Genomic DNA, 13,902 nt, shown 5'->3' on the forward strand with positions numbered 1-13,902 from the left:
GCCCCGCGCTTCCGGCCCGGGTTAAGGGAGCCGCTTTCACGCATTGCGTTTTGTTTCAGAGACGAGAAGACGCACAGGCCTTTAGGGATGCGTGGATTGGAACGAGAATGACTGAGGAAGTGTAACTATGATGCCACCCTATGATTCCTCCCACTGGAGACTGCGGGGCAAGGGCGTTTGACCCGACCGTCTGGGGGAGACCCGGCCCCGCGGACCCGGCCTGCTCAGCGAACGTGGGCGGGGCGGGGTCCTCACGCTCGCCGGCGACGGCGGTGGGGAGGGTGTGCGGGCCTCGAGAATCCCGCCGTTCACCGTAGGTCTCAAGAGGTCCGCCCCTCTTTGGGTTCCAATTTGCATATCCTGTAATGCAATGTGAGCTTCAAGCCAATGGGGCGTCTCGCTGGCATTTCCGAGGCGACACAGTTCGGCTTTCAACCTGCTTCGCCCCAAGGACGGTGCTTAGGGAGGGTGGCGTCGGTCTTTCGCCAGAAGAGGGCACCCTGAGGATCCCTAGTCCCCTCTTTGGCCTACCTTTGGCCTGGTAATCACGGAGTAAACTGAGCGTGTTTTAAGGGCAGAAAAGGTTGAAGAAAATGTCTTTCCTTCCTCCCGCTTTTCGTTTAGTATGTTTTTATTGATTTAGAGAGAGAGAGAGAAAGGGGAGAGAGTGAAACATCCATCGGCTGCCTCCTGCATGCCCCGGGCCAGATGGAGCCTACAACCTGGGTGTGTGTCCTGACAGGGGCTGCAGCAGGCGACCTTTTGGCAACGTCCAACTAACTGAGCCACACCGGCCAGGACTCCTTCCCCTTCTGCGTGCATATGGCTTATACCTCTATTAGTGTCTGCCCACTGGTGAGAGGGAGGACCTTGCCGTCCGGCTATCGTCATTTTCTAATCCCAGAGCCCTGCCCAGAAATCTGATGGTGCAGATACTCAATAAAAGTTAACTAATTGATTAATAATAATGGTTAACCCCACCAGGGTACAAGTGCTGTGGGCTCTAGATTTCTGTTGCATTTGCATCACAGTGTAACAACTATCCAATCCTGCCTCCCTAACCTCTCAGGTGTTGGTTCCTAAAGTACCACCCAATAAAAACCCTGCATGAAAATCTTAGAATCTGTTTCCTAAGAAATTCAACCAATGAGGGTTGGTACAAGAAATGGTCCTGGAAAAAGACTCAAAAATCAAAGTTTGAAGTTGGGTCACCTGCCAGCCTGCTGGTAATGAGAACCCCATCACTGGTGGTAGTGGAGCACTGATAACCCCTGGAATGCTATGCAATTGTTAAACTTTAACCAGTGGCAAACTAGAATGGGATGCCTGTGGAAGGGAGTGCACCAAGAGGTGCAATATCTCAGGACTTTTAGGAAATAGTAATTGTAAGAATTTTGGACTGGAATGGCCATTTGTGGGGGGGAGGGATCATTAATTCAAAATGAAAGAAAAACATTGTTAAAGAAAGATAATGAAAGACTGAGAGTGATTAATTGCCTTTGAGGGTGATTAATTATCAGACCAAGTGTGGAAGCCAGAGGGTCTTTTGGGCAGCATATGAAATGATTCACATATCCTGTAGCCAGAGTGCAAACAAAATCTGTGGGCCAAAAACTAAATTATAGGATTAGCAGAGTTCCAGAAAAGGTTAAATTCTCAACCCCACCAAGTCTGCTACACCAAGGTCAAGGTCTTGATTGGCGGGGTGGGGGTTGGGGGAATGCTGAGACTTAAAATGGGTCATCTGGGTCAATGCATTTGAAATTTGAAATTTCCATATTTCCCTGAACCCTGCTGACTTACAGAAGTAACCCATTCTTTTCTGTTAAAGGCTGATGATGTAGAGGTTTTTGCCTTCCAAGACAATACATATCTCTCCTTATCCCCCACTCTCCGCTCCCAACCACCAGAGTGATAGCCAGGATTAAGTCACAGTGCAGCCCAGCTGGAGAAATGCTGGGCTGGCTAAACGTAGAAAAGGACTACATGCTGAAGCAACTGCAGGACTGGGCAACAGGAACTGGCAAAGCAGGGCAGCATATATGGGACTGTGCTGGATAAGGGGGGCAGAATATAAAACTGGAAAAGGGGAAAATAGACCTATGACAGATTTAATATCTTGGCAAAGGCCCCAGGGGATAGTATTTAGTTGGTCCTTGGAAGCTTGGAAAAAGCCATGGCCCACATTAAGCAAAGTGGAAATGCCAGAACTATCGTGGCTAATACTGGATGAAAAAAATCAAAAGACTCAGAGAAGTGGGATATACCATGTGAGGTCAAAGCCCATTAACCCACTCTGTTTTTAGGATACAGTGTTATTGTCCAAAGTGATAAGGAAGGTGCTGATGAGAGGTCTCCAGCATGGTTAAGAAACCCAGTGTTGGACTGCCCTCTGTAGAACAAGGCTGCTAGTAGGAGATGCTTAGGCAGGGCAGGGCAGATCTCCCAGCAAGTGTCTGGCTCACATGTTTCCATTCGTGTTGGCACAGTGGTACTGTCCAGTGTTCCTATGAAGGAAGAGAAAGCTCCAGGTTCAGACCCTCAGGCAGTAAACAAGAGGCTTCTTTAAGGCAGCTCCAGCTCCCCAGTCAAAATGACCCTATTAATATACTAGTAATTGCCCTAAAATTTGCATATGCAATGTTCAGTTTTCTTTACCATTAGATGAGAGAAGACTATGGAAGGAACCAAAACAAAAATATAGTTTGACCATTTAAAATCTGTGTAGGAAGAGCTGCCTCTGAACTAGCAGGATCTAGAGTGGCTCCATTCCACCATCTAGTGGACAAGAAGGGAAAAGAGACATTTAGAGCAAAATAATTGATCTTAGATTTTGTTGTCAACCTCTAATTTACCAAACAAGTGTTTTCTGACTAGTATAAACTCCCTACTAAGTTCAGCTATTAATAAATTCATTTAACTTTTATAAAGCAAAACAACAACCCAATCTAAGCATTAAGCACTAAAACTAAGTTCCCTAAAACATTTGTATTTACAAACTGAATTTCGAAGATGGTCTGTGGAAGAAAGAGAGAATGTTCTCGAGTTCTTATCACCATGAATTTTCTGGCCCACCTTCCCCATTTATATTATCCATCTTATGTATCACTTTTGCATTTATTTTGCTACATAGACTAGGAGTAGCCTTGAGCCTCTGAGAGTTATGTCTTCCCAAAATACTGGGTAAAATCAGTGGGAGAAAAAATCATTCCATTTATTTTTCAAAAATGAACACCAACTTAAAATGTTGATATAGTCAAGATGAAAATTGGTTAAGGCCTGTGTGAAAATTAGTTTTTTGTTGGTTTATGTATGCATGTCTTTCCATTTTTTACTTATTTTTTAATTTATTTATCTTTATTTTTGAGAGTATTACAGATGTCCCCCATTCCCCCTCTCCATCCAGTTCCCACCTCACCCCAGGCCTTTACCACACTATTGTCTGTGTCCATGGGCTATGCATATTTGCATCTGTTTTTATTTATAAGGTCATTTCTTAACATGTCTATGATGATTTGCATTTTGTCCAGTGGAAGACACTGGCAGCCGAGTCTTCCCCAGAAGGCAGTGACAGCAGCCTGCCTGAAGTGGCCAGTGCTGATCTGTGGTGTGCCAGCACACGTTAGACTAACTCACCCACTACCCTAGATATTGTTCCCTTCACTGTTGTGTGAAAAACTGAGGCTTGTGACCCATCACAAACAAATCCTGACTATGCCCAGGGCCTGACTGAGGCGAACAGTGTCAGTTTGGCTGGCTGGCTGACTGATTCCATTTCCTCCCCTGGGAAATGAAACACTTTCACCAAGGGATGTTCTTTAAGGTTTTCTCTAATTCTAAGAATTCCTCTGCTAGGAGCTGTGGGGTTTATAGAAGTGCAAATGATTTTGTTTCTGTTGCCAAGTAGCCCAGGGTCCAATGGAAAGGACAGTGCTGAGGACACACACAGAGTGGGATGTGGTTATTATAGAGCATATGTTCTTGAAGGGACATCATGGCAAGCTTCTGTGTGACCTCCCACCACATTTCTCCACTGGTCCTCACCTTCTTTCTCTGTTCTTCCTTTCCCATATTCCCCCAGCCCCTCTTCTGATTCTCTTTCTTTTCTTTCTTCCTTCTCTGCCCTGGCCTAGAATGATACTTTTCCAACTGTGGGTTTTAATCCATTAGTAGGTCAGAAAATCAAGTTAGTGGATCTGGACCAGCATTTTAAAAAATGAAATAACACAATGCAAACTATTAAAGGGCATCACCCATAGGGTAATATCATGTAAAACTTGTTTTAATGTGTATCTGCATGTGTGTGTACACTGGGTCAAGATGTGTTTTAAGGCAATAGGATAACCCTGCCCCTCTACCCTTACCTGTGGCACCATGAGATGAGGAGGCCATGTGTGCTGACAGTCCCCAGCAGGGAGATGGCATCTGAGTCTTGGCAGTGCTGGGAGGATGCTTCCTTTTTCCAGGCTTAGGAAAATCATTACCTGGAGGTGGGGAGTGGCTCAGATGACCCTGAAATAATGCAATCAATTGACCAAGTGTGTGAGAACCCCTCTGTCTGGTCCTTTCTGACGTTCTTCAGCTCTTTCTGGCTTTCTCATTGGTCTAGCCATTTCTTCACACATACCCTTGGAGGTGAGTCTCACCTTCCTCCACCTTTTGATTGCTGTCTCTTAAACATCTGTAGGAAAGGAGGGGGGTTGAGGCCAGCCAGCTGTGACATGCAGGTGAGCTCAGCTGCAGAGGAGGCTGAAGAGAGCTGCTGCTGGGTCTCAGGGTGGTTCTGCAGAGCAACTTCGTTAGACATTTGGCATAACCAACCATGACCTCTACCTGCATTCAGCAACCATTGAAGGGTTGAGGAGATGTCTTTCCGAAAGGTGGGGACCTGCTTTAGACCCAACCCAGGCTTGTGAGTCAACAGATTGGGATTTTTAAAGCACACAGATCTCTTTGCTGCATGAACAGCACTGGCCATGTTACCAAGTCAAAAGAGAGTATAATCTGTGGTGGCATATTTTCACACTTCCTATAGTGCACATGCATGCAGGCAGTCTTGATGTAGGTTTCTCAGCAGACTTCTCTGCTTTGGCCTGTCCAATGACCAATCACAATAGATGCATGTCTCAATGAGGACATGTAAGACCAGAGCTGGACAGAAGAACTTTCAGGGTTCTGACTATTAGAATAGTCAAGAAACAATCACTTGGGTCTTCTGAAACACTTTTCCCACTGACTAGCTAGCCACTCATGACAGAAACAGCCCAAAGCTTTCTCAATCCTTTGGACCACAGTCGTTTTCTGAATCTTTGGAAATGGTGCTGGCTAAGTGCAAAGTGCCCAAACCTCCTGGCCTTGCAAGAAGACCCTCTCCACACACCTCCCATCCCAGGTGGGTGACCAGAGGAGCCAGTTCAATACCAGTCATCATGGCTGGTGTTCCGAGATGCCTCCCCCAGGATGGTCCACTCCGACCTTCCATTTGGCCCAGTGAGGCTTGTATTTTTTCAAGGGCCTCGCATACAGTAGCCACTCAGGAAATAGTTGCTGAATGACTTGTGGTTACAGTACATTTTTAAAGCCCTTTGAAAATAAAAAATAAAGATGACTCTTCTGTGGGTAAAAATTTTATCTTTCCATTTGTTTGATGAGAATACAGAACAATGATATCAAAATCTAAAGCTTTTGGAAGAATTATTCACATTCTCTATGGTTTAAAGATATTGCCTGTTGTCCCCTAGAAATAACATGTTCCAGCTGAAGTGGCTGGAGTAAGGCCAGCCTTGATTCTCTAAAATTTGGTGGTGTTTTGAATGAATACTAAACACTAACCATGCATTATGCAATATTTAGAGGAAATCATCTAAATCAGCACGTTCCAGATGTGTCTTTCAGTAAGAGAATACAATAAGTGAGCAATTTTCTTCCTCAAGTTGCAATATGGGAGAAAAGAAAGCACTTATCCTGGCTCAAATAAATTTTATAGGTAGAACACCTGCATCCTGTTACTAACCCCTTCATTTCCCAAACTCTGACTGCAGAACTCTTTCCGTTGTGGAATGCCACATGCCATGTGTATTAGTCAGCTGCTGCAACACCAGACCCAACAATACAATGGCTTAAGTTTATTCCTATCTCATGTACCAGTCCAGGGCAGGTAGGAAGACTGCTCTGATCCACAGTTAGCCAGGATTCCCAGTTCCACCTGGTTTTTCCACCAGCCCTAGTTTTGTCTGTATGGTCAAAACTGGGTCACAGGCCTATAGCTAATAATATGTATTGTATACTTGAAAGTTACTGAGAGTAGATTGTGTTCTCACCACACACACACACACACACACACACACAGAGAGAGTTAACTATGTCAGGTGATGGAGGTGTTATTTATCTTGATCTTGGTAGTTAGTTCACAATATATATGTATATCAAGTCATTGCACTTTATACTTTAAATATATACAATTATATTTGTCAATCATTCCTCAATAAACTTGGAAAAATCATGTAGCTGTACAAAAAACAAAGCAAAACAGAATACCTTACCCCCAAAAAAACTGGGTCACAGGCATATCTGCGTTCAAGTTCACAGTTAGAGAGGGAATTGAAGGACCACATGTGCAGTATTTTAAGACTCTATCTGAAAATTGCATACATCACCTTCTGTCAAATTCTGTTGGTGAAAGCTTTGTCATATGGTAACTTCTAGCTTCAAGGAGGGGTAGAAATTATAGACCCTAATAATGGAGGCTATTTCCCAGCTATCAGTCCATTAATACATATCATAGTCCCTCAACCAGCTTGCAGTAAAGCAGGGGCTAGAATCCAGGTCTTCCAGCTCCTGGTCCCGAGTTCCCATTGCCACACTAGCATTTCTGTACTCAGACATCATATATGGAGTCCTGTATGCCAGGCTCCATATCAGAGTACAAGGATGGAAGACAGTGTTGTAAAACATAGTCTCCTAATTACTATTTACTCTGGTATGAGGTTTTATATGTGGATAAACTTTCAAATATAACTTTAATAGTTGTATCTCATAACTTTGCATCATGCTGCTTTCATTGGTCAAGAGGATGGGTACTCCCAATGAGGAATAAACACCTAAAGCGAACAGAGTTAGACAATTCTGAAATAGACACCAATGCACTTGAAAAGTAAGTATATGAAAAAGACATTTAAAATTGAAACTGAAAGATAAATATGCATGAAAATGGGTATTGGGTTCACTAAGTATGTAGTGAAAAAATAAAGCTGGATTTTATTTCATTTTTTAAAACAAGGAATTACTTATGCGAGACTCCAAAACAAAGAATCAGATTATCTTTCCTTCCTCTTGTTGGAAACCCGGGGCAATTTTTATTAATTTTGTAAATTCTTACACTGCAATAAGCTGAAATATGCTTAAAGGATAGCTATAACACTTTTTTAAATTAACCAGTTTAATGTATTTAGAAGTCCCTAGTACCTATTAAAAGTAATAACTCCAAATGTTCTCTCCCTTCTGTACTCAGCACAAACCACTTACCAGAGAAGGGCTTGGCTCTTGATCAGGGTCATCAATCACATAGAAGCCACATTCTTCTATTGCTTGGTAGAGCGTGATGTATTTGGAAGCCTTCTTGGTCCTCGAGACCACAAATTTCTCTGTGAACTCATCTTTGTCCAGTTGCTCTTTGCCTTCTGTGGTCAGACTGCAGCTAATCAATTGGAGGGTGTAACTATAGCAATTGTGATCTTCTTCATATCTGTGAGGCAGCCAGAACCCCATGGTGGAGAAGTCCTCCGGGTACTTGTCCCACTGATCTATCAGCCTAAACATGCCAGGCTACAATAATGGGATACTTATGTCTGTTCCCAGCCTGCTGCTTCTCGCTGGATGCTGTGCTTGGTGTAATCGTATACGACTCCATCTGTGTTGGTTATTCCAATGTGAAGATCAGACCTCCCGTCATTGTCCCTAAGAAATGTCCCTTGACTTGGTCTGAGGAGGAATGAACATTTTTCTTGATATCCATTGGTTAATGGGTTGGATATGCTAACAGGTGCTTCCTAGAGCCCATGTCCTGCCCTCCGAGGGGGCAGCATTGCAACACACTAAAGCTGCAGATGTTTTCCTACAGTGGTTAAATTTAATCCCAGATTTTCTTTTAGTTGAAACAGGAAAATCCATATGACCTTACCAAGCCAAGAAAGCTGCCACTTAGATACCAGCAGATAGTGGACCAGTCAAAGACTGCCAAATGTACTTGAAAGCCAGTTAGACAGCTTTCCTCACTTTAAAAAAGTCCACCCTACTAGAATTAGAAAATCCCACCCTAAAAGGACACTCACCAGACTGTCATAGGAGTTTCTCTTTCCAGCCTATAAAATTCATTCTCCTTTTAACCCCCTTTCAATCTCTACTGGAATAAAATTGATGGCAGTGACTCCCTTATAATAGTAAGCTTCGAATAAATAGCCTTTGATTAATTCTATAGATAGTCTTTGTCCTTTTGACAAAATAATTACAGGTTGGTCAAATAGTGAATTAAAAGAAAAATAAATCATGAACATTCTAGAAGAAAATATATTTTGAAGAATAACTTTAGAGTGGGAGGGATCTTCCAGGCAAAACACAAAATCCAGAAGCCAAAAAGAAAGTGGTAAAAAATTAGGCTAAACACGAAGCAAAAAAATTTTTGTATAAAACATTTTTAAAGGTAAAAGATGAAATTTCGAAACATATAACAAAGGATTAATTTCCTCAGTGTACAAAAACTTTTAGAAATTAATGAAAATAACTCAAGAAAAATGGACAAAGGAAATAAACACAATTCATTGGAAAATAAATACAAATAACCAATAAATATATGAAAAACTTATCCTCGCACATAATCAAAGAATTACATATTAAAACAAAATACTTTAAAAAATCTATTAGGATGTCAAAATTTTACATGACAGTATGCAGTGTTGGTAAGAATATAAGGGAACAGGTGCTGTCATGCCATGTTGGGAGCAGGATAAATCACTACGGAATTTTTGAAAGTCAATTTACAACAACTACCAAGATTTAAGATGTGCATACTCCTTGATCTTGCAATTCTACTTTTAAGAATCTATTTTATGAGCAAAGAAATATATGAACAGGGATATACAGGTTTTTTATGTGTAGGTTTTGTTTGGGCATAGTTTTCATTTTGGGGGAATAAATGCTCAGGAATGTGATTGCCGTTAACTTGTTTAAGAAACTGCCAAACTATTTTACAGAGTGGCTGTACCATTTTTCATTCCCATTGGCAATTTATCAGTGATCCATTTTGATTGTGTCATTTCCCAAATTTAGTATTCTCAATGGGTTTTTGATCCTAAAAAATATGTGCTATCTCTTTTTCCTACCTTTTAAAAAAATCAGTCTGTAGTTTATGTTAGTGCTCACTCTTAGAGTTGTGCCGTCTATAGGTTCTGGCAAATGTATAATGATATGTATCACCATTATATGTTCCCTATGGTTTTCAATTTTAGCCTTTCCAGGAGATGTGTAGTGATATCTCATTTGGGGTTTTCATTTGCGTTTTCCTAATGGCAGATGATGTTGAACATCTTTTCATGTGCTCATCTGCCCAGGGCCAGCTGGTAGTGTGTGGGTTCTTGACTTCATGCAGGAAGAATTTCACAACACAAGTCCAGATGACTGTGAGGGAACATTTGTTAAAGCTGGGGACAGTAAAACAAGAGAGGGCTTAGCGTAGAAGAAGCAACAGGAGAGCCCAGGCTGGGCTGCCGGAGCTCTCTGGAAAGTCAGGGAAAAGGAGGCCTTGGGGTCAAGTTCAGGGCACTAGCCTGCAATGAGCTGCCTCTGCCCATTGCTACCTACCTGCAAGTCTCCTGGGGTCCCTTAGAGTTTAGGAGATGTGTGCCTGTGCCAGGAGAGGGGAAAGGGAGTGTCAGTGTAAGGGGGGGAGGGGTGCTCCCCAAAGGTCCTTTGTCCTGAGGTCTTCCTTCCTTCCTTCCTTCCTTCCTTCCTTCCTTCCTTCCTTCCTTCCTTCCTTCCTTCCTTCCTTCCTTCCTTCCTTTCTTTCTTTCTTTCTTTTCTTTTTCTTTCTTTCCTGTGTCCCAGGTTTCTTTATTTAAGATCACAGTGATAGGTGATGTGGGGATTAAAATCAAGAGCATCATTGAACTCCACCTTCCCTCCAACCAGTTCCCCAAATTCCTGCCCCCACACCATTTGTGCTCCCAATTCTGTAGAGAAGGAAAAACTTAATCCCAAAGCCCTGGGACAATTCTCGGGTTCTTTCTCTCACTCTCCCTGTCCTGGGAAGGCAGGCAGCTCAGTTTGAGTGCATGGGAGAGCCCAGAGTGGTGGCAGACACAGAGGGAAAGGTTTCACCCTCAGGGAAAGGGACCGAGGAGTACAGCTTAGTGAAGCGAGGGCCCGCACAGCCTGGGGCCCTGGTGCCAGAGGAAAGGATACTGGTCCCCCTGAGGAAGGAGGCCCAGAAACCTCAAAATCCTCTCGTTCGGAACAGTCACTGCTCGATCGTTTGCCCTTCTGGTGACGGTTGCAGAACCATACCCGGCCCATGTCCTTCTCCAGCCCAGGCTGCTGGGCCATGTGGCTGATCTGCTGCAGGCTGGGCTTTGGGCACTGCAGGAGCATGTTCTCCAGGTTGCCCTTCACTCGGTCCTCAAGACTCGTTCCCTTTCCCTTTCGGGCCTGCACAAGGGTCTCTGCTTTGCATCTCTCCTGCAGGTTCTGGCTGTTGTCAGCTTCCTCCAGCCACTTCTGCAGCAGGGCCGCAGCTTACACATGTTCTTCAGGCTGAGGTGCAGAGCCTCGAAGCAGCAGATGGCCGTTTGGCTAAACACCTTCCCCAAGAGAACGCCCAGGGAGAGCCCCCCATCGGCCTAGGCGTATCCCAGGGCCATCCTCTTCTGCTTCAGGAGCTTGGCGAATTGCTCCAGGCCTTTCTGCAGAGCTCTCATGTTCTCCTCCTCGGGGTTCAGCTCCAGCTTCTCCTTGGCCGGCTTCATGGCCCCCAGCAGGGCAGTGCTGGGCTCTGGGGACCCCCCCTGGGAGCTGCTCTCCACCCCAGCTCCCGCCTCGCCCTCTGGCTGAGGGGCCTCCAGGCTGCCTTGGGGTGCCAGCTCCACTCCAGCCTGAGGTCCACAGTTGGCCATCCCCCCGCAGAACTCATAAGGCAGAGGGCATGGGGGAACTCCTCACACCTCAGCCCAGGTCCAAGCCCCTGCCTGACTCCAGACTGGCCGGGAGGGCCCTGGAAGCCCAGCCAGGTCCGAGGGTCAACCCAGCCTGGCTCCTGCCCTCCTGGCCCATCGCCTCCATGCCTGGTGGGGGTGAGAAGGCAAAGTCGGAAGCCAGGTGTCCCACCACGGGAAGGTCAGTGCCCCAAACAGGGGCTTGGTGGAAGGAGGGCTCTTTATTTCTCTCTTGGAGGTGGAAATCTTAAGGAGGTCTCAGGGGAGTGTCTCAATAGAATATGCATCAGCTTTCCAGGTGTGATCTTTCAGGGTTGTGGACTCCACTGATTGATGCCAGGGCAGGGGGTCACTGGTCAATGTAGCTGGTCCTGAGGCAGCCGTGGCACCTCTTGTCTGGTTTCGATGCTTATCTTGACCTGGAGCTGAAATACAACTAAGGCCTAGATGTTATCTTTAGAGAGGAAGCACTTAGGGCGTCTAAAGTGCGTTACCAGCGATATGCTGGGGGAGGATAGGCTCTCCTGGGGACAAGGTTCTTGTTTTTCCATTTCCACCCTTGCTAGGCAGCTGGGGCTTCCTGCCCTGGTGAGTTTCTGTACCTGGCCCACCTAACACAAACCATTTATTCCCAAGGGTCCTTGGTTGAGGGAAGATAGGGTTTGCTAGGTGGCTGCAAGCTGCTGTTTAACAATCTGTTTCCCTATTACACTTGCCCTGGCTTACTGGCCTGTCTCACAAGAAGATGGGCTCTTGTAGATATAAATTTAAGGCTTCTTGTCTGAACTGGCCTTCTTGCCAATAGAAGTGGGTTATTATTACTCTAAAGCATGAGTGACAAAACAGATACTTTGGTATCCAAGGTTGCCTTGAATGGAGTGCAGTTATATCCAAGTCTTTGGAAGAGATAAAAGAATATTTTCCTTTCTTGACATTTCTGCTTACTCTGCCATCTTGCTCCAATCTTCTGTATTATTTTTCAAAATGGTGACTATGCTTAAGATTCAATTAAGATTGTTTTTAAAATCACAATAAGAGAAACTATATGGCAATGTATAACCATACTTAATGTAAACTTGGCCTGCTATTTCAATATCCCAATTCACATGCTGAAGGGGATTGAGCAGTAGCCATGATACCCTGGAGGAAATGATCACCTTGTTTCATTCTAGCAACAGTTCTGTCCTGGGAAAAAGACTAGCTTCCAGGCATTTCCCTCTGAATGCTTTTCAGTTACAGTTTCTAAATCAGTAAGCAGCAGAATTGCTTCTTTCTACATTAATGGCCTTTGTGGTAGATGGCAGGTTTCCCTGAGGCCTCAGAATGGCAGGCTTTCACAATGTCACTGGCTGACAGTCAGACCCAGCACAGTCTTGGTGTGATTTTAGGGCTAAAGTCATTCCAACTTGCATAATAGTTAAAGCCTGCAATAACCAGCTGCAGTCCCTAAGGTTGGTCAAAAATACTTCTTATGCCAACCTCAAAGCTACCCTAAAATACATGCATGAATCCTAGGGTCTCAGAGTCCATCTGGAGTGGTGAAGAACATGAGGTATTACAAAGTGTAAGGATTTTTTTTTTAATTTTTGTTCAAAATATTACACATGTCCCTTTTTCTCCCCATTGACCCATTCCACCCCACTCCACCTCCCTCCCCAGTCCCTCTCCACACCATTGTCCATGTCCTTGGGTTGTGCATTATGCATATAAATTCTTTAGTTAATTTCTCCCCTTCCACCTGCCCTCCCCCCTCCATCCCTCGGAATTCATCAGTCTGATCCATGCTTCCATGTCATTGAATCATTTCTGTTCATCAGTTTATTAAGTTCTTTAGATTCAACATATAAGTGAGATCATGTGATGTTTGACTTTCTCTGCCTGGCTTATTTCGTTTAGCATAATATTCTCCAGGTCCTTCCATACTGTCCCAAATGGTATGAGATCCTTCTTCTTTACAGCTGCATAGTATTCCATGGTGTAAATGTCCCATGGCTTTTTTATCCACTCATCTACTGATGGGCACTTGGGCTGTTTCCAGATCTTAGGTATTGTAAATTGCGCTGCTATGAACATAGGGGAGCATATATTCTTTCTGTTGAGTGTCTCAGGATTCTTAGGATATATTACTAGAAGTGGGATCACTGGGTCAAAAGGCAGCTCCATTTCTAATTTTTTGACGAACCTCCATACTGTTTTCCATAGTGGCTGCACCAGTCTGCATTCCCACCAGCAGTGCACTAGGGTTCCCTTCTCTCCACACCCTCTCCAGCACATGTTGTTTGCTGACTTGTTGATGGCAGCCATTCTGACAGGTGTGAAGTGATACCTCATTGTGGTTTTAATTTGCATCTCTCTGATGATTCAAAGTGTAAGGATTTTGTAGTCCAATGGATCTAGGTTCAAATCTTGGATCTGTGCCTTGGACAAATTACTTAATCTCATTAAACTCCAGATACGTTATTTGTAAGATGGGAAACAATCAGCTATCTCAAAGGGAAGATTATAATCATTCACTGATTCAACATTTATTATTGCTTACCTTGTACCAGATCTTATTCTAGGGCCTAGAGGACACAATATTTAGCAGGCAACTTGCCTGCTTTCATGAAGTTTACATTCTAGTAAGGAGAGAAAGATAGTAACACAGACCAAAAAATAAATAAGAAAATACTACAATAAAAATAAAACAGTGGTGAGACAG

At 44.1% G+C, this 13,902-nt stretch overlaps 2 pseudogenes across 2 annotated transcripts; both read right to left on the bottom strand.

Annotated features, from left to right (window-relative positions):
* Window positions 1-55: 55 nt before the first annotated feature.
* LOC308557457 (MKRN2 opposite strand protein pseudogene) lies at window positions 56-8,169 on the bottom strand (annotated as a pseudogene). The gene is made up of 3 exons: window positions 7,525-8,169; window positions 4,365-4,512; window positions 56-360 (listed from the first exon to the last, which is right to left on the bottom strand). The product of its transcript is annotated as an MKRN2 opposite strand protein pseudogene (transcript).
* Window positions 8,170-10,312: 2,143 nt separating this feature from the next.
* LOC308557318 (POU domain, class 5, transcription factor 1 pseudogene) lies at window positions 10,313-10,967 on the bottom strand (annotated as a pseudogene). Its single transcript has one exon. The product of its transcript is annotated as a POU domain, class 5, transcription factor 1 pseudogene (transcript).
* Window positions 10,968-13,902: the final 2,935 nt, after the last annotated feature.

The sequence above is a fragment of the Miniopterus schreibersii genome (genome assembly GCF_964146895.1).
Source record: "Miniopterus schreibersii genome assembly, chromosome: 5".
Classification (NCBI taxonomy): domain Eukaryota; kingdom Metazoa; phylum Chordata; class Mammalia; order Chiroptera; family Miniopteridae; genus Miniopterus; species Miniopterus schreibersii.